A 21470-nucleotide genomic window follows, 5' to 3' on the forward strand; every position below is an offset into this window, starting at 1 on the left:
ATATATATAAGAATGGACTTCTACTTATGAATAGAGATTTTTCATAATTATAAAAAATGACTCGTTAGTTGTTATGAACTTCAACCTAATTTTTTTTGTTCTACGTATACTTCAATAATAATAATAATATTAATAACAATGTAATAAAGAAGAAGAATAAGAATAAAATATTGTGATTCTCGCATATGCGATCAAATTTTAGCTTTTGAAATTTCTAAATAGAGCTAAGTTTGAATAGTCAACTAGACATGCCAAGCATGTTAATATTTTACTGTCAAAAATTATTTCAGTGTTGAATGATGGAGGAATGGTTGGAATATTATTAATTTTTTTATTAAAGAGAGAGATGATAAATAAAAAATATAAAAAAAATATAAAAAAAAAAAAAAATCCCCTCAATACTAGCGGAACAGATTGACTTTAATATTTTATGATTTTTAGCATTTTTTAAATCATTTAGTCATAATTAAAATGTTTAATTGATTAAAATTTATTCAGTCTAATGTTGATCATTGATTCATGTTGGCATTTGTTAATGACTGAAAAAAAGAAGAAAAGTCACTAATGCCATAAGTGATTTTGAGAACATTTTGGCATATTATTACTTCTTCTTTTTTTCTACAGAGGTATTATCACACTTTAAGAGTGATCAAGACCCCCGCAAAAAAAAAAAAAAAAAAAAAAAAAAAAAAAAAAAAACCCCTCAAATTATATATATATATATATATATATATATATATCTTGTCATTTATATGTGTCTAATAGGTTATGCAATATTCTTTGTTTACTAGTAATCTTATTTTAGAGTTTATTTGATTTTATAGTTGAATTTCTATCGTTAATAAAAATATATTATAAATTATATCATAGTGGATCAAGTACCCACTTTTTTTTTTTTTTTTGGGATTTTCAAGATTTTGTCCCGACTAATCCACGATACCCATGCAAGACGAAAGGTGACCTCTCATACAAATTGGGTAAAACTCGAACTATGTCCATGATCGCGACCTCAAAAAATTACTCAAATTAGCGAGAATCAAACTTAAAACCTAAAACTTTATTAAACTCCGGATGAATTCTTTTTCACTAAGCCAGTCCCGGTTAAATAAGCACCCACAATTTCATTATGTACCACCAAATGTTTTTATTAAAAACACTAAATAGTCCCACTCAATTGTGGGTTGAGTTTGGTAGAAAACCTCCTGTTGATGGCAATAAGGCCACAATAACAATTAACACCTACAACACATCATATGTAGTGTACTGTGTGTTGGATTTCATTAACTTTCTAGTACTAGTACTCCAAGGCTTTGATCCGAAATTTAATCGGATCAGATATTGATTTTAATGGTTTTGAATTCATTTCAAATCTTAATTAGAAAACGAAGTCGATATACATATTCTTTAAAATGTTTGTCTTTGCTCATGGTTTATAAAAGGTGTATAAAACGATTACTATGAATTGCATTTTTTTTTTTTTTTTCTTTTTTTTAAGGCAAAAAGTGTTAAAAGTTAGATTAGTAGATACAGAATGTCCTCATACCATGTTCGGGTTTATTTGGAGTATCCATGAATAAGATTCGACTTAAATTGTAGTAACATTTGCTGATTTTATTCAATAAAATACATTTACTAATCTAATTTTTAAAATGCGATGGTATGGAAAAGGAGAAGTCAAGACCAAGCCTATTCTAGTTCAATGCAGCCAATTTGGGAATTGGGATTCTCATCTGTGTGTGTGGGGTGTGTGTATAAACATAAACGGTCCTATTAAACATATGGGACTTTCGTTATTACTTCTTGAGATCAATTTTGAAAGATGTATTGGCAGTGAGAATTCAGATGACATGTAAACCAAGACAGTGACTACATAAAACTAGAGTCGTGCTTACATTTAGTGGGTTTTTGAGCCAAGTCTGGGAGTTCTTCGATCAATCTCAGCAAGTTTTGTTGGCTTTGATTGAAGTTTGGGAGTTCTTCAATTGCTCGCAGCTGAGAAAACTTTGATCTCTTGGAACAAGTTTCGATCGATCACAGATTTGCTAGATTACAGTTACTTCAATTGTTGGAGTTCAAATCCCCTTGAGGCCACCTCTCAAGAATTTTTCTACTAACTGATCGGTACATGTGGGATGAGAACTGCTGTGAATTATGGGGTGTTCTAAAAAGCACGACACCATTGAAAAAAAAAAAAGAAGAAGATATATTGTTGGAAGTAAAAAAAGGGCTAAGGATTTGTTTCCAAATTGAAGGTTTCTTTCCTTAGAAGTTTCATCATTGAGGCTATTTGGAGTTACAAATTTTATTTGCTGTGAAATACCAGAGATTGATTGCTTAAATAGGCCGCATAAGATGCCTGTTTTTTAGACAAAGCCTTCAACTCTTATCCAAACACCCAACTTTCCTTCCTTAAGCTTTAAATCAACTACTACTTCAAAAATTCAATGCTAGAAGACACCCACCTGTGTGTGCTTTGGATCCCTACAGTATTCAGAAGTTACGCAACATTATACAAGTACATACATACATATATATATATATATACACACGTGTGTGACAATCTGATGAAGAAACATTAAACTAGATTAGTGACAATTAAATGGACCTCACGTGTAGACTTATTAGAGAATGTAGTGGCGATTTCGTGTGTTTCTAATTGTCATCTGTGGAGTGGCCAGTGGTATCTCCTCTACCTTCCAAAGTAGATGGTGAGGGTTCGAATCTCCAAATGAGCAAAGTGGGGTGTGTTTCTTTTGTCCAATGACAAAAAATAAATAATAAAATAAAATAAAATAAAAATAAATAAATAAAAATTGTCATATGTGTAAATGCATTTTGAAAACAAATGAGTACACGCAAGTCTAGTATGCCATGGTGACGTGTAGTCATCATGGTTAATTCTAATTGGGCCAAAGGTGTGTGTGTGTGTGTGTATCTGTTCACACACACAATTTAAAAAGTTCTAATTAATCCTAGAGATCAAGCAAGAAAAAATAGAGATTTAAAGTTGTCTTTTTCTACATTCACCACCAAATGGAGCTTTAAGGCAACAATATTGTGTTTCTATTGCTCATCTAGTGTCCCAGGAAAACATAACGATGGAAAGAACAGACAATGCAAGAAGCCATAGAAATGAGAAAGAAGACTATGTTACAAATGATATTCCAGATTCCAAAATCCCATTGTTCGACTCCGTTAGAGAAATGATAGATGGACTGCCTCCTGTGTCAGATGATTGTTGTATCTATAGAGTTTCCAAGAGTGTTCGTGAAACAAATGAACATGCTTACACACCTCGGGATTTCTATCGGTCCATTTCATCGTGGCAAAGAACACTTGCAAAGCATGGAAGAGAGCTGTATAAGAGTGGTAAAGGACTGGGAAAAGAGAGCTCACAGTTCTTATGCAGAAAACATTAAGCTTAGCAGAATTTGTGTACAAAGAGACATGATCTTACATGAAAATCAGCTTCCATTCTTTGTCCTCGAGGGTCTCTTCAACCTAGACTTCCCTCCCGAACGAAGACCAATTAGCAGGTACATTTATGAACAGAACCATGGAACTGTCATTTTCAAGTTATCAAGTAAAGCATTTAGTTGATTTGATGAGGTAATGTCACTTACCGTCATTTTTAAGGTCAGTGCATGTAGATCAAGTCAAATATGTGCATGTACGGAATGCAACAGAGCTTTAGGAGGCAGGAATGCAGTTGAAGAAGGGCTCAAGTAGTCTGCCATGCATTGGCAGCTCTCTATAGTAGTCTCACCAAGGAAGTGACGTTGTGGACTCCGAACTATTTCTTTTATGGTATAAGTGAAAAACTGAATGAATATTGTAGGGATCCGTGGCGCGCACAGATGGAAAACAACACTTAAACATGATTATTTCAGCACTCCATGGAAAATTGCTTCGACCATTGCTGCAGTTATCCTGCTTGGACTTGCTCTTATAAAACTATATGTTTAACTTCGGATTTGAGCAGGTTAAGCTAAGCCATATTACACTTTAAAAACATGTTTAGGTAGTCCTAAAGCAAACTTGAAATTCAAAGAAAGCTGGATCAAATAAAGGAAATTATAAGAAAAAAATACTCAGAAATTAATCACTTGAACAACTATTTAGCAGCAGTAAAAAATAAAACAAAAATAAAAATGTGAAGCGCCAAAAATTGATATAGGCATAAAAACCTGTGGGAGAAAGTGTTTTAATTGATCGGCAAGAATGATAGGGGTTTAGTGGGGAGGGGGGTGTGAAGGCTCGAAGCTGGGTTTCCACCTTGGAGCAACCCTACCGCTTGGGCTACAAAAGCGTTCGCGTTTTATGTAGACAATTGCTGTTTAAAATTCTCCTGGCTGATTAGTCTCTCCTGACATGCTGCTGCCCACCTTGCAAGAATACAAAAGTGAAAGATGCTACCAATGCAACCAAGTAACCAGCTATAGCTCCAAAAGTAATGCAGATAGGCCATTCCTACAAATAAAGTTTAAATAGATTAGGGCATCAGAATAGGACAACAACTATCAAACATTTTATTTATAAACTCAATTTTTAATAAGAATATGATATAAATAGTATGGAGAAAGCATTACAAAATTATAGGTCAGTATTATAAAAAGATAAAATAAAGAGATCAAGTTGAAAGGAAAAAAGAAACTCAGGACAGTAGAATGAAGAGGCACGTAGTGCTGCGCTGTTTTTTATGGGCACATTCACTTACGGACAATCCCAAATCTTCTATGTCAAATGTCGCCCAAAAAAACAGTATGTCAAATAAAATATAAAAGTGTTGCAGGTGAGGGGTAGGCATAAGAGAGAAGTGAAAAATTGATCATAAACAACAATTTAGTTTATTCCTCATCCGGTATGGATTTTCAGAGAGTCACACCGACCACTCTGCTTGTATTTCAATGCTTTTCTCATGTACTATTGTTGTATGTGGACGACATTGTACTCAACGGGAACACACCCATTATTGATCTCATCCTTTATCAGCACTCTTGGTATAGAGTTTGAGACAAAGGATCTCGGTCCTCTTAATTACTTTCTTGGCCTTGAGGTGTCCCCTTTGCGCTTTGGTCTACATCTCTATCAAATTCTGTTGTAAAGCATAAAACGGAAGCGAAGAGATAAATAAAACAAGTAGAACACATAGATATTACGTGGTCCAGCCACTAGGACCGGCACAAAGAGCCCAAAGGGCTACATCACTTTATAATATATTCTCTCCTTTTTTTTTTTGGGGCCAACACCAGGAAAAAGGCCATGCAATATTCTCTTGGGCCAAAACAGAGAGCTCCAACAAAACAGAGACCTTAAACAACCCAAAACAGAGAGCTCCAACAAAATCAAATGACGAAAGAGAAATCTGAAAAATAAAGGCGATATAATGGACCGCCGTCGGAGATAAGGCTTATGCCGCAATCTCCGACGGTGGCTCTAATACCAAATTATATTATATGATAGGTGGCTCTGATACCCAAAAGTAATTTGGTAAAATTAGCGTACTCAATTTGAGAGACTGACTATCATTATATACAAGAGAAAAATTACAAATATGAAAAAAGAATAAAAATCAAATCCCTAAACATTAGCCGATAATGAAGACCCAATGAATCTGCCACAATTATCGAGTCAACTTATAGATATGATTTCCAACAGACTCGACACAGTTTTGATCTCTTACACAACAGTTCTATAACTGAGTGCAAACCATGTAGAACCCCTCGGAGTGTTATTCACAACTCTCTGCCCTAGAGGGTGATCCACTTTAAGAGCCTACTGAGTATCGCCGCTTGGTTGGATCTCTTCAATACCTGACTCTAACCCGTTCAGACATTACATTTCGCGGTTCGTCATGTTGTTCAGTTCATAAGTGCTCCTCGGAACACTCATCTTGCTGTAGTTAAGCGCATTCTACGCTAAGGCACTTCGGATCTTGGATTGGTCTTTCGCCCCTCGTATGGTTCTTTAGGTCTGCATGCCTTCTCTGATGCTAATTGGATTAGTTGTCCTGAAGCTCAACATTCGACTTCTAGCTACTATATTTTATTGGGGCCAAGTCTTATTTCTTGGAGTGCTAAGAAACATCATATTCTTGTTTGTAACATCTCTCACCCTACCCAGACACAATATTGTCTCCCCCAAACCAGAGACTTCCTAGGAGGTCACCCATCCTGGTACTACTCCAAAGTAAGCATGCTTAACTTTGCAGTAGGTTCACGGCCATCACTTCCAGGAGGTCACCCATCCTGGTACTACTCCAGAGTAAGCATGCTTAACTTTGGAGTTCTGATAGATTCAGGGCATCACGGCTTTAACACACGTTGTGTCATAGAAGGATGTTGAACCTACATAGGCTTTAAAATGCATTGCGTCATAGAAGGGTGTTAAACCTACATATAACACTTGCCATTTCCATACCCAAGCGATGTGGGATTGTGCACCTATAGATCGCCCAATGTGGTAGCGTGTCAGTGCCTTGCACCAGCCCACATAGGTTGCCACAATCACCCCCCTTTTGGGAGCCAACATCCCCTCTGATACCATTTGTGACAGCTCTCACCCTACCCAGACACAATATTGTCCCCGGACCAGAGACTTTCTAGGAAGTCACTCATCCTGGTACTACTCCAGAGTAAGCACGCTTAACTTTGGTGTTCTGATAGGTTCACGTATTATAAAAGGGTGTTGAACCTATATATAACACTTACCCTTTCTACACCTAGGTGATGTGAGATTGAGCACCTGTAACTCACCCAGTGTGGTAGCCTGCCAGCGCCTTGCACTCTCCCAAGCACATCCGCCCACATAGGTCGCCATATCGTTCGAGTCCCCAGTCCGAGCGTCGTTCACTCGCTCAAGTCTGTGTAGAGACCGTTTGGATATGGCACCTTCTACGTGAGCTTCATGTGCCTCTCTCCACACTAGTCACGCTCTACTGTGACGACCTCAACACTACTTACATGGCATCCAAGCATATTGAACTTGATTATCACTTCCTTCGGGAATTTGTTCTCTCTGGTAGCCTTCGTGTTCAATTTTTTCCTTCCGCCGACCAAAATATCTTCACTACGGGGCTTCACAAGCATCACTTTGAGCTTCTACTTTCCAAACTCGTCTTTCCTAGAACGTTGAGTTTGCAGGGGTGTGTTAGACAACCCCTTTAGATTTAGGCTTGATATTAGCATGTATACTTGCTTAATTATAGATTATGTTAGACAACTCCCTTATATTTAGGCTTGATATTAGCTTGTATATTTGCATATCTTCTTACATATGTTAGGCTTAATTAAAGGCTTAGCTTACATTTAACCTTAGATTTAGGCTTGTCTTTGTACATGCCCTTTTTTTCATTTCATGTAACACGTATAAATACCCCTATTGGATGAATTTTCACAATTCTTTTTTCACAAAACTAACAAATCCAACAACACATTCACGAATAAAGAGAATCAGATGGCAAATTTGAGAAGTCAAGTTGAGCAATACTTGACCAACAGCGCAATTCTACCAAAAAAAAAAAAAGGCCAAGCAATAAGGCTCCTGATGACATTGTATAGTTTATTGTTCTTAATAACTTTAATGCCATGAAAATGATAAGAGACTGTCATCTGTTACTCACTGTAAAGAAAATTGTATGGGTAAGCTTTATAAATGAATATACCAAGATATACATTCAACCATCCTAATTTTCTGAAAGGTAAAACAGGTACCGACTAGATTTGGATCTAAAAATAGATTTTGCGAATTTAAGGAACCTAAAACCAGATGACCAGAATGCTAGATAGGTCATCAAAAAATAGGTCCATATTGACATAATCATTTCGATTTAATAAAAGAGAACCGTAAGGACAACAAAGAATCAGCTCCTTTGTCCATGTAGTGTGTTCAGAAACAACGAACAATACAAATCAATAGCAATAACAAAAGGACCGTTAGTGCACGATAACCAGATCATACTGAAGATTATAAGCTAATTGATATTCTATCTTATAACTTAGGGAATGTTTGCAATGGCCCCTTACTATGCTAAATTAATATGCTGTAATAAAACTAGCTTAGTTAAAGTAGTATCAATGAGACAACTAGCTTAAGCATGCAAAAGAAAGAAATTGTACTAGTCATGAATCAAATATCATTCTAGATGAAAATAACTGAAGAAGAAAAACAAAGTAAAAAGCATACTGCATTCAACTTCATATATTAGTGGCAACAACAAGGAAACAATACCTGCCATGGCCTTTCCCAATCAAGTGGCATAGGCCAAGCCCCAAACCAGGCTCCAATAACAGCTCCATGTGCTGGTAGACAGATCATATAATCTATAGATCCAGATGGCCTGACATTGAATAATGTGAAAAGTCATAATAGCATAGGCCAAGCCCCAGACCAAGCTCCAACTAGACACTAAAACCATGAAAACATTTCCTTTGACAAAATACAATGACAATTGGAATGTCAAAAATATCAAAATGAAAATGATAACTACAGAACCAGCATAGCTCCCATATATCAGAAAATGAAGATAAACATCCAATAGCATAAGAGAACTTACTTCGTTTGTGCAAATATTCGCTGCCAATCAGTCCATGATGAACCAAAAACAGAGGCTGCAGGAACAAACTGCCAAAACATAAAGACGGTATGTCAAATTATGCAAGGCAAACATACATATATGTATGTATATGGTATCAAGGCAATATATGATCCTAATATTTTGCTTTTGAGAGTAGACAATGGACAGAAATCCCATCATTTTTACTTATCAAAAAAAAGAAATCCCAGCATTTAAATAATAAATTATGGAAGACCTCATTCTTGATCCTTGAGTTTCCACAAATTAAGTGCAATATAGACTGTGAAACATGATAATTCAGAAATTCAATTCTGAATTACCGATATTGGAGATTTAAGTCAATGAAAGATTATTCAAGGATAAATCTAATGATCCAAATTGTTGATGCCTACATTAGGTTCTTCTAGAGGATATTGTTCCAAATTCATATGATGATAATGCTCCTCCGAGTTATCCGAATGCCCTACTGCAGACATTCGTGATCTTCTAATCCATTTGATAAAAGTGAAATCAAAAGAGCTCAGAATCTGTTACAAAAAAAAATTCCAAACAATCTCAGCATAAGTGTTTGGTCCAGTCGTCTCTTATTTTAAGTAACATATCTGGGTCTAAAATTTGTAGGTGCAAATGACACAGCTCAGGTGAGGAGAAGACCTAAATCAGTGCAAAAGAGAAAGTTGTCTCCTCGAAACTCCCTGCTCCTCCTGGTTGAAAGAAAAAAGGTTTCTCTCTCTCAAATTCTCTCTATATAAAAGTATACATTATCTATTATCCGTGAACCTTCAATTAATTGAATTTATAATAATACATGGTCTCTTCCTTGTCTATGATAGATCTAAATTGGAATTTTTAGGCTCCTTTTCCTGAATTTGTTGGGTACTTTGGATTAAAAAAAAAAAAGAAAGAAAGAAAAATCTTGAGTATTTGGCAAGGATCAAAATTTTCTTTCGTTTCCATTGGAGCAACTGAAACAACCTCATTTCCTAGTGAACCACAATGAAACGTAAGTGTAAACCCGAAATTAACATGTTTCTATCAAAAAGAATTTGTTCCCTTGGAAACTTACAGAAAAGTCGAAACTTATCGTACAAATGAAATATTTAATCTATGTCAATAGTAATCTCAATGAATGGTAAAAAACGGTATCAATAATTTTCATTTTTTTTTGTTATATAAAATAAGAATGTGCGAGTGAAGGACTTGAACCCAAACTTCCAACAAAAAATCTATCTGATTTAAGAATTAGTAAATAAAGAGAAGAACTAGAAGATAAGGAAAAGAGGAGATAAGAGGATACCTTCCTGTAATACTTAGTTAATATTTTTTGACATCTTAACGAATTGAATTACTAAGTTGTATCAAGATGTTTACTTAATGAATATTGTGTGATTCATGCCTATTATGTCATAGTATTTGGAATCTTGTATATGGTTTTTACTTGTAAAGTAGTGTCTGATGTTATTTTCGTAATCACATTTGCTATTCCTCCTAGTTTCCAAAAAAAAAAAATATGCTCGTGTGGATGAATGAGTAGGCTCAAGACATTTTCAACTTCTTTTAACGATTTCCCTGTGTTTTCAATATGTTTTGATCTCCAAGCCAAGTGATGTTGCACTCGGTACAAAAATTTGATCCTTGGCTCTTGACCAACAATGAATTATGCTGTTTAAACTTATATGCATCTGAGTGAGGCTTGGATCATCAACTGTAATAATTAACAGAGAGACTGGAGTTCTGTCATATTCAAACAGGTTGTGCTGGTTTTATTTGCTTTCATTGAGACACAATGCAGAATTTACATAAAAGGGTAGTGTTGTTGATTAGAGTCTAATTATTTTATGTTGCACATTTAGGACCTTGAAGAGTTTAAATACATAAAACTCTGCTTCAACAGTTCGCATTCAGTTGGCTCTCATGTGGAAAAAATATCAGGACAACTATGTAACTGAAGCCTTGTATAAATCCTTCTTTATTTTCCCTACTCCTTTGTAACATGTGATTTATCAATGACATTAATAACCTTAATAAGAAGACATTTGGTGAGTCAAGAAACCTTTCAAGGTTAATTGTTTGCCTAGTCAGCGGCTTTGGGGAGAATTTGACCTTTGATGAGTAGTGAGGATAGATCAGAGGCTTCATCATCATCATCATCACCCTTGTCTTTTTCCCAAATGAATGGAGTCGGCCTTATTCTATTTATTATACACCATTTCTTCTCTAGGACTTAATGTTTTAAAATCATTTTTAATTACTTCATTCCATGTTAGTTTTGGCCATTATGGCTTTCTGTTACTGTCTATGCAAACTACTCTTCCCTTTCTAATGGGCACATCAACAGGTCCACATTCCATGTGCCCATACCACCTAAGTCTATTGTCTCATATTTTGTCACTAATAGGCGCTATTCCTAGAGTCTCCCTCACATTTTGATTAGTAACTCTATCTTTCCTAGTCACTCCTATTATCCACCTCAACATCCTCATTTCAATTATGCAAATGCATTGTTCTTGCTTAATATAGCTGGCTTAATGACCGACCAATAAAAATTTCCTTTTAACCTGTTTGGTAGAATACCACTAGCTTGTCTCCATTTAGTCCAACCTACTCCAATCCTACTTGTAATATCATCATCTATTTCCATATTTTCTTGTATAACTGATCCTAAGTATCCAAAATGATGATTTTTAGTGATCATATGATCTTGGATTACTAACGTTATATTCTTACTTTCCGATTCTTTATTGAATTTACATTCCATATATTTTGTTTTAGTCTTACTAATTTTTAGACCTCTTGTTTCTAGTGCATTTTTCCAAGTTTCTAATTTGATACTTACGTCTTCCTTAGAAGTATCCACCAGCACTATGTCATCTGCAAACAACATGCACATAATAGATCATAGGTTTCTGAATTAGAAAGCATGTGCGAAAAGTATATATATATATATATATATATATATATAGAAGAGGTGTAATTACTAATTATCATCAGCCAAGATCTGTTGTTAAATCTGTGATACTAAAAAGGAGATCAGACATGATTGAAAGGCAGAACCTATGTGATTTTTTCCGAACATCTAGAAAGAGATGTTAGACAGACCTTTATAGGAGTGGAATTGCCACAAAATACATTGAAACATTTTTTTTTTTTTTTTTTTTTTTTTTTTTTTTCAGTTTGTTAATTTTTTGGGTCTTAGGAGGGTTTACCTTTTCATCAAATTCTCTTGTAGGTTTTCGGGGTGGTGTTAAATTTTGGACAGAATCTCGCTTTTGAATGACCAAGATAATTCATGTGTATGAATGTTTTGCTCCCTTTAGGCAGAGCCTCATATAAAAATTTTACTTATCTAAATATCAATAAATATAAACTTCTATTTTTACTTCTAAATCCTTATGATAAGTCACAAGTCAAGTCTCTCTAAATGAAAATTCGGAACCATAAAAAGCAAAAACTTAAACTAAGTTTTAACTAAGAACCACTGAGCTTTTGCTGCTGAACACGTAATAGGGATTATCAAACAACCCCTTAATAGAAGCTGAAGAATTTTAATTTTAATTACATGACTATGTGAGAGATAGAGAGATATTAAGAGGTAGTAAGTAAATGGATACTCACATTTAACAGTGACATCAGAAGAGACCAGTTGAGGTCTTTGTAAAGTACCTGTGTCCAATAACAAATAACAAGTTCATAAACACACGTCGAGTAGCACGGGTAAAATAATGATTCTGTTTAGTTATAACGATCTTAAAATATTACATTTTGGGGTCATTGTAATATATATCCTAATCTTTTCTGAATTTTCCAAATGTAAATCACGGTTGAGGTTGGAGAACGCAGTGAATCTTGGAATTGAAAATCCCAGATAAATTCACACAACATGCTTTGTTGTATTTTATTCTTTAATTATCAACCAAAACCAAAAAAATAGGAAGCAAAATAAAAATACAATCTTTTTTTCAAAAAACCCAAAGCAATTGCTATACCTGGTGGATGATAAAAGGATTTGTTTTGTTTAAGGGAAAGAATTTTGAAAATTCATTTCCTTTCAACCCCCAACTGTGAATTCAGTTTTCCATATCATAGCAACATATATATATATATATATCAACAAACCCCTGATTTCACATACTGAGTGCCGACAGGTGCTCCCAAAGCAATAGCTCCAAGAGCATTCACTATAGCCCCTACAGAGATATTGAACACATATTATGCTAAACACCTTCAACATAAAGAGCTAAAAAGAACATAAACTCATATAACCAAGAAAAAAAATTCAAAATTTAGCATAAAAATGTACAAGGCTAAACTATATCAATGTATATCTTATAGAATGACTGCATCTTTTCAAGCAAACAATTACCTGTTAAAATTTTCAGATGGAAAATTTTCCATCACGACAGTCAAGATAGATTATAATATATGTTACATAGACTTGGGTACATGTGTCAGACATGGGTATGTATTCATGTGTTGGACATGTCAAATCTCCAAACAAAAGAACACACGGATACAGCTAAATATTCATTTATTTTATTTTTTAGAGTAAAATAATATTTTTATCTAATATAATGTTCAATATAGGCATTTAACTCATTTTAAAGTGATAATATAGTATAATTGAATAATTAGATATACTTTTTAAGTACAAGTCCAACCAAAAATGTCAGACACATATCACATACCCATGTCCGAGCAATATGTGTCCGACACGGGTAGTTCATTACTTTTGAAGACGCCATGTAACCTAGTTTATAATATCACCCAAATTCATAAAGAGAGGAAAATTTGGCTTTCTCAGGTGTTACCATCAAAGCAAATGAATCATCAAGTCAGTACAATTAGCTTCCTTCACATCTAAAATTTGTTCTTTTTCTTTTGAAAAAAAAAAAGAAAAGAAAAGAAAAGCAAAGTTCATGCAACTTAAATAAGTCTTGCATTTTATCAACTTGATAGATATCAAGATAATGTGAAATACCTAACCTTTTCTTTTTTTAAAAAGAAAAAAAAATAAAAGAATAGAAAAAGAAAGCAAATACATATATATGCAGAGACACAATGTATACATACGTATATAAATAAATACCACGCGCACACACACACAACAGTTGGGATTTAAGACTAACCAGCAGCAAGCCCAAATAAGCCTTGTCTCACAGCTTTCAAGTACTGATAATCCACATAAAACCCAAATGAATTAAACCAAAAATTTAAAAACTTAAATAAGAATAACACAATCAATAACGAGAATAATATGAAATACCGAGCATTGTTTTGGATTATGTCAAAAAATACTATAAAGAAGAATCACAATTGGGGATTCAATGATCTGAAATCAAAATTCACACACATTTAGAGCGAAGTGAGAAAAAAAGGGAGTGAATCACATAGCACTGTGTGAATGGGCGGTGATGATGAGGGTAGTACCCAGATCAGACGAAGGGTTTGAGATGGATTGGTGATTAAATCGAGAGAGTAGACGTTATGGGCAATCCAGAACGCTGACGATAAACCTAAAGGGCAGACCCAATGCAAGAACAAAGCAGGTGATGGTGATGCGAATGATACGGTGTCGTTTACTGATTTTGAAGCTTTGAGGGACTTCTTCCTCTTTTTCTTCCCCAAGATAAGGAGAACGATGAATTAACCGAATAAATATGGAATCTGTGTTTTTGTTTATTTTATTTACTTAAATAGTTTTTAAAAATAATTATTTAACACATGATAAGAATGAACCATTAAATTCGATACTAATTCAGTAATTCCTTTGGATTCTCGTATCATTATTCTTTCTTCTCCATTTGGTTCTCTCTCTTATTATAATCAGGAAACTGTCAGTTGGGAGTGTTCATAACTTCCAACTATTGAATTTCATATTTTACCCCTTGAGGTTTCTCAAATTGATAATTTGGTCACATACTTTCTAAAATAACAAATATTCCTCTCTTTTTCTTCTTTTTCATCCCTAATAGCTCAATTTATCTTGGGTAGGTTTTTTTAGTGTAATTTATAACACTAGTAGCCATACAAAATTTATTTATTTATTTATTTTTCTTAATTGGTGGTACTACAAACCCATGTTTGCATGGAGGTTAGAACTTTAACCTTCCTTTGAAAAGTAGGGCCTGATATCGATTGCCGCTGCCCATTGGTCATATAAATCTAATTATAACAAAATATTTAGTTCACTAATTAACCATTTTGTGAGCTCAAAGGCTCCATGGATGTTCCCTATTTTGGAGTTTTACCATATAAATATGTCACTCCTCTTTTGAGTACTAAATTTAAATTGTATGACCAATTTTTCTTAAAATTTGAAACAAACCGAATCACCCACAAATCTAATTATAAGAAAAATAAAAGGGAATTTTTTGCTTGAATTTGGCATTTTTTTACCACATTTATTTATTTTTGGAAATTAAAGCAATTGATATAGATAAAGACAATGTTCAGCTACATAGGATTGGAGCATTTGAATTGGAGAAAAAATTAGTTCAAAATTACATAAAATTGAAATAATTTTTTTTCCAATCACAACTTCATGCAGCCGAACATAGCCTTGTCTTGAATTTGAAATTGGAATAGGTGAAAAAGGAGAAAAATAACTCACAAAAATAAACTAAAATTTTCTCCAATTCCAATTTCAATTTCATAAATTTTAGGGCTCCAAAAGTATTTACAATTTCAAGGCAAGGCTATTCCATAAATTTTCGGGCTCCAAAAGTATTTACAAGTACAAGAGCCCGTGGACTACTTACAAACAAAAGCAAAAACAAGCCCAATAGCTTGAAACAAAAAGCGAGGGAAAGGCTGTGTTAAAACACAATTGGGATCAATTTGAACAGCTCAACGAATCATAACATTTTCGTTCATGAAAAATAATGTCATGAATCACATTATGTTGTATTGATCTTAGTAGCAAATTTTACAATATCAAACCCATGCCAAGATTGAACTTCCACTTCTCTTTAATTCTATTAAAAATTTACACACACTAACATAATATAATACAATTTTACAGTAAAATTTATATACAGGTCAAATGCAGGAAACACCTTTAAAATATGCTTACAATGCATATCACACTCCCTCACAAGCAAAAAAACACCCCTAAAGTTTTAATTTGATACAAATAAATCCTTTTGACAAATTTAAACTCTAAATTGACTAAATTACCCTTACTGAACTATTTTATAAAATATATAAAAATAAATAATTTTGTAAAATGATCGAAAATGACATTATTCGAGGATACCCTCTTGTGATACCCCTCGGATCCGAGACACGGGTTGATCAGGCCCAGGCCCAAACCCGAGGGAATATCAAACAATTAAAGTATTTTAAAGCGAACACAGATGACAAAATGAACAATAAAGATAGAATAAAACTGAAAGAAACATTAATTATAAAATCCTCCATGTACAACTGAAAATTGAAACTCCAATCCTTCAAAACCTCAAAGTTACAACTTGGGAATCCACTGATGGACCCCTAACTAAAAGTTCAACTGAGAATGAAACTGAAAATAGATAATACTAGAAACATCGAGAGAAGTCCTACGTAATCAGATGAAGGTGAGACTGTCCTCGACAAGCACAATCAAGCTCTAAGGCTAGAACCGTCCTGTACCTGAAAAGAATAATAAAGGAGTGGGTCAGACCCACGAGCAAGTTCTAATCTAACTGCAATCCATACAGTGACCCGATACGCAGATACACCGTAGACACCTCACAATATCTATCTAGTCCATACATATAAATATATCCACACTAAGGGACATTCACTAGTCTATAATAGGGGTCTCAACCTGAATAGAAGGCAACATGCGAATACGCACCCAAAGGTGGGCATGAGTACCTAGACCTAACAGAGTACACCTCAACCTATTATAACCAGCTACGCATCCACTGCATATACGCACCCTAACCAACGAGTCTGAGACTCAAGCTCAACTCGTGGTACCATAACCATATATATAAAGTCCGTCCAAATCCAGGGTATGCAGTTCAACTATTTATTAAACTGTCATACAATAAACCAACTAGTTAGTCATTCAACTTATTCAGTTGATATGACTTAACTACCATCCGTTAATCCAGGAAGTCATCCAACTTGTTTACAGCTGATCTGACTTAGTCACAATTAGGATTCGATATCTTTCAATCCATTCCATAAATCCATTAGGTTAGGTTTATGCGTTTTGAGCTAAACCGTCCCTAGTATGTCACCGTCCCATACCGGTACATACCATCCTCCATATCCATGTAAATTACAACATATATAACAGTTCAATAATTTACAGACCAAAAACTACCATCCAAACAATTGCAGAAAACTATTTAAAGCTTCAGCAATTTAAATCCAAGCATTTAACCATATAGTTGCAGGAGACGATTTTAACAAATCAACAACTAACATCCAGAGCATGCATAAACCAAATTTAATATGTCAGGGACTCCATCATGCATGTGAATAGGTTAAATAATCCTATTATTAACCAATAAATTGCTAAAACAATTCAGAAGATTGTTTAAATATTTCAGCAATTTAAATCCAAGCATTAGCCATATAGTTGCAGTAAACAATTTAATAATTCCGCAACTAGCCTCCTAAGCATGCATAGATCAAAATTAATAATTAAATGACCTATCATGCAATTGAATGCATTCTAAAACAAGTTTTATAAACACATTATGTTCCATCAAATTGCTGAATTTTAATTCAACAATTAATTCAATTCTATTTGTTAAGTGCCTTAATTTTTACACTGTTTGTCCAGACAACTTAGAATTAAACTTTACTCAATTTAGGGTCTTACTAACACTCAAAATTCATTCCTTGATCCCTCTGTAAAGTTCCAAATTCATTCAAACAGTCTCCATGCTCCAACAGTGAACATAATATGTAGAAAATAAAAAAAAAAAAACGTAAAATAAATCAAAAATACCAAGGGAGCCTGCTCCAGAATTTGGAGCAGGCTCTTTTCCAGCCTAGAGCCGGCTCTAGGACTCCCTAGAGCCGGCTCCACTTTGTTGTGGGAGCCAGCTCCCACTTCCATGGAGCCGGCTCTCACTTCCTCTGAGAGCCTTCATCCCCGGTGCGTCGTTTCAGCTCTTGTGCTCCTTCTCCGGCTTATTCCTAACCCTCTGTTAGTCTCTGAACTAATCTTAGGACTCGTAATTTAGTCTAGAAGCATTCCCCAAGATTGTTTACAATAGTTTTGAAAGCAATTACAGAGTTTAATCAAGCCATTTAAACTAGCATACTTGAAGAACAATACTGAAACTAAATTGCGACATCAGTTTTATCCCAACCCCTCTGTTCTTCCTCCAATTTTAAATTTGAAGTCTTAAATTACATCTAGTATCCAATCAGACCTCGGTTGATTTCAGTAAGATTCAAAATAAAAATTAAAACAGTGGGACGTTATGCCAAAACAGAGTCAAGAAAACATACGCGCTATAATTATTTTGTAAATAAATTTTGCACAGATAAAACGATCAAGCAAATCATATATCAAACATGCATGGTTCAGTTTAAGGCCAATTAATCTCCTAGAGACTGTCTAGGTGCACAGAACACAAGCCACAGGGAAGGAGAAAGAGAAGAACTTGCCTGTACAGTTTTATAAACAGAACCTTGACGCCGTTGTTCTAAGCTTTCCGGCAACCACTGACTACCTTCTAGCCTCATCTGGTTCTGATCTAATCCACCAAACACCTCCCTTGGTCCTCTCTGTTATTCTCCTTGACAGACCGTTACGACGCTCTGTTCTCTCAACTTCTCTCTTTACTGTATACGGGAATATGGTGAATAGGGTTTTAGAAACCCTCGGCAGACGTATACCCATATATTTATAGAGTTATACCAAAACCCTACATTAATTAGAGCCCTAACTAAATCCTAACCGGCCCATAGAACTTAATTAAATCCTGTGTCGGCTAAAGAAACTAAACCCTCAATTTTGAAAAATCGTTAATTAAAATACTTCCTAAATTACTTCCTAAATTAAAACCTTTAATAATCAATTAAATAAATAGAATGCAATTTAAACAAATAAATAGATATCAATTAAATACACGAATAATCAATTAAATAAATAGAATGCAATTGAAACAAAGAAATAGATACCAATTAAATACACGTCACACAGGTAAACAATTAAATAAAATAATTAAACCAAATAATCATGCAAAAATACAATAAAAATAATAAATAAATGCCGAGACTATCCTTTTAAAATTAGGGGTATTACACCTCTCGTGCAAAAAAACACCTCTAAAGTTTCAATCTGGTGCAAATAAGTCCTTCCAACAAATTTAAACCCTAAGTTGACTAAATTACCCTTACTGAACCATTTTATAAAATATATATAAAAAAAATTTATTTTATAAATGACCGAAAATGACACTATTGGGGGACGCGAACAATGGACAAGTAAGGATAAAAATTTAAAATAAAAATAAAAGTATAAAAGAAAAGTAAAGATAAAAATAAAAATAAAGTGCAAACTAAAGAAAACAAAAAATTTCCAAACTTCGAAAAACAGTGCACACTATATTGGGATTTTTTTTTTTTTAACAGTGTTGGTACAGAAATAAAATAACATAAAATAAAATAAATCAGTAGAAAAGAGTAATCGGAATCTCAAAAAATTCAAATCATTATTTTACAAATTCTCAAATTAAAAAAAAAAAAAAAAAAAAAAAAATTATAATGTGTACATAACACCCCTATACTATGAGATTAGTAACATATATAATCCCTTGGGCATTTTCGGAATAGTAAAGAGGCAAAACGAGTATTACAATACTAATTTATGTCAGAGGTATTTTTTGCATACTTTTTTCAGATGTGCATGTTTTCTCCGCATGTCCCATTGATATAAGTACAATTTTAGTTGTTTTGTGGGCTACCCCCGACATAATACAAACATATATGCCTTATTCAGTGTACATCTTTGGCATTCTCTTTATATGTAGTTCCTGGTAGACACACATGCACACTCACAAATATCCTACTGAGATGGAAATATATGTTTGTTTACACACACACACATATATCCTTCTGTAAGAGCTTGAAATTGACTAAACTTGCTCAGGATGAAGCTAAGAATGGATTAGAAGGCGCAAGAATCATAACCACCGGTGACTGTGGTGGTGCTACTTTTGGTGGAGGTGTTGGTGGGCTTTTATTTCCAGAATAATCCATTATCGTGAACAAGTTGTGTCGAGTCTCTGCATCATGCAGTTTGAGAATTACATGTTACAAACCATTCAATATTACTAGAAAAATTATGGACATTGTTTTCTATTAATGATAATAATAATAATAATAATAATAAGTTACCTGGTAAAATAACTATAGTTGGTATATATAAAACATAGACTACATGATGATATAACAATTCAACCGCTGGTAAGACCTATTGGTGTTGCAAGACCACGTGTTTAATTATTTCTTCCTAAGTCTCTTAGAAGAGAGTATAGTGTCACGAAGTGATTCCTAAGACGCTTGGAGTATAGAAGACACGCATGCTGGTTGGTAAATAGTAGAGATTGACTGGGAATGGTTCCAAGGAAGGGGCGTGTAGGACCACAGGATGGTACCTCTTTAGCGTTCAGGCAAGTAGACTCAATTCAGTTCGAGGAGCATGTCGCTGGTCGTGGACTTGACTATGAAGAAGGGAGTTGGCCATCCCTACAGAAACTGATCGGAAGCTGGAGCCGTTCTCCTGAAGAGGCCACGGTAGGCCGAAACCAGTCAACATGTATCCTTGGGAGGGAAGGTCGTGGTGGCTGACCAGGGCGCTTGCGCGAGTAGAAGCCACGCCTTGGTGTCGCACGGGCCGTGCTGCTGCACCAAATCTCTAGGCCCGTGACAAATGGTATTAGAGCAAGACTTGAGGCAAGCACAGAAGTAGTGCCCCTTCGTCAATCCGGGGTTTAAGAATGAAGACTACACTGAAGTGCGTCAACGTAGAGGGAATCAATGCAGTTGGAGGTGAGCCTCCATTCCCCATGAAGAAGCGTCTTTTGAAGTTACGCACCGGAGGATCGTGCGCACCAAAGTTCGTGTAAGCTCCTTAGGTGATGCAAACTGTGGAAAAGGGCAGGCATCAAGTTAACAGGAGGCCCTTGCTTGCTCGGGATGTCACGGAGGTGGTATAACGGAAAAGAGTCGTGTCCTTAAGGAGTGGACGTCCCCTTGGTCCAAGACTTATCATTGTGTGAGTGCAGTGCAGTGGGCTGCACAAGGAAACGATGGTGGGGAGGCAAGCATACCGCTTAAAGGCAAACTTTGGAAAGGAGCGGACGCAGTAGAGTAGCGTCGTACTACGACGAGGGCGTCGTGGGATTTAGGTGGGAGAGTGTCACGAAGTGATTCCTAAGACGCTTGGAGTATAGAAGACACGCATACTGGTTGGCAAAGAGCAAAGATTGACTGGGAATGGTTCCAGGGAAGGGGCGTGCAGGACCACAGGATGGTAACTCTTCAGAATTCAGGTAGGTCGACTCGGTTTAGTTCGAGGAGCTTGTCGCTGGTCGGACTTGACTATGAAAAAGGGAGTTGGCCATCCTTGCACAAACTGGTCGGAAGTTAGAACTGGTCCCCTGAAAAGGCCACGATAGGCCGAAACTAGTTAGCATGTATCCTTGGGAGGGTAGGTAGTGGTGGCTGACAAGGGCGTTTACGCTAGTAGAAGCTATGCCTTGGTGCCGCAGGGGCCGTGCCGCTACGCCAAATCTCTACACTCGTGACAATAGGCAGTTTATTATCAGCTATCCCCACCCAATGCACATTCATGTTTTATTTATTTATATATGAAAACTCAGACATATCTCTTGTATCAAGACAAATTGAGATCGAGACTATGCATTGATTTGGAGTATCA

At 35.2% G+C, this 21470-nt stretch overlaps 1 pseudogene; it reads right to left on the minus strand.

Moving 5' to 3' along the window:
- Positions 1 to 4056: 4056 nt before the first annotated feature.
- Positions 4057 to 14218, minus strand: LOC132280942 (PIGF/3-ketodihydrosphingosine reductase fusion protein-like; annotated as a pseudogene).
- Between the last annotated feature and the right edge of the window lie 7252 nt (positions 14219 to 21470).

Source organism: Cornus florida, unplaced genomic scaffold, assembly GCF_030987335.1.
Source record: "Cornus florida cultivar Cherokee Brave unplaced genomic scaffold, ASM3098733v1 CherokeeBrave_3.0.0_Hap2_Chr11, whole genome shotgun sequence".
Taxonomy (NCBI): Eukaryota; Viridiplantae; Streptophyta; class Magnoliopsida; order Cornales; family Cornaceae; genus Cornus; species Cornus florida.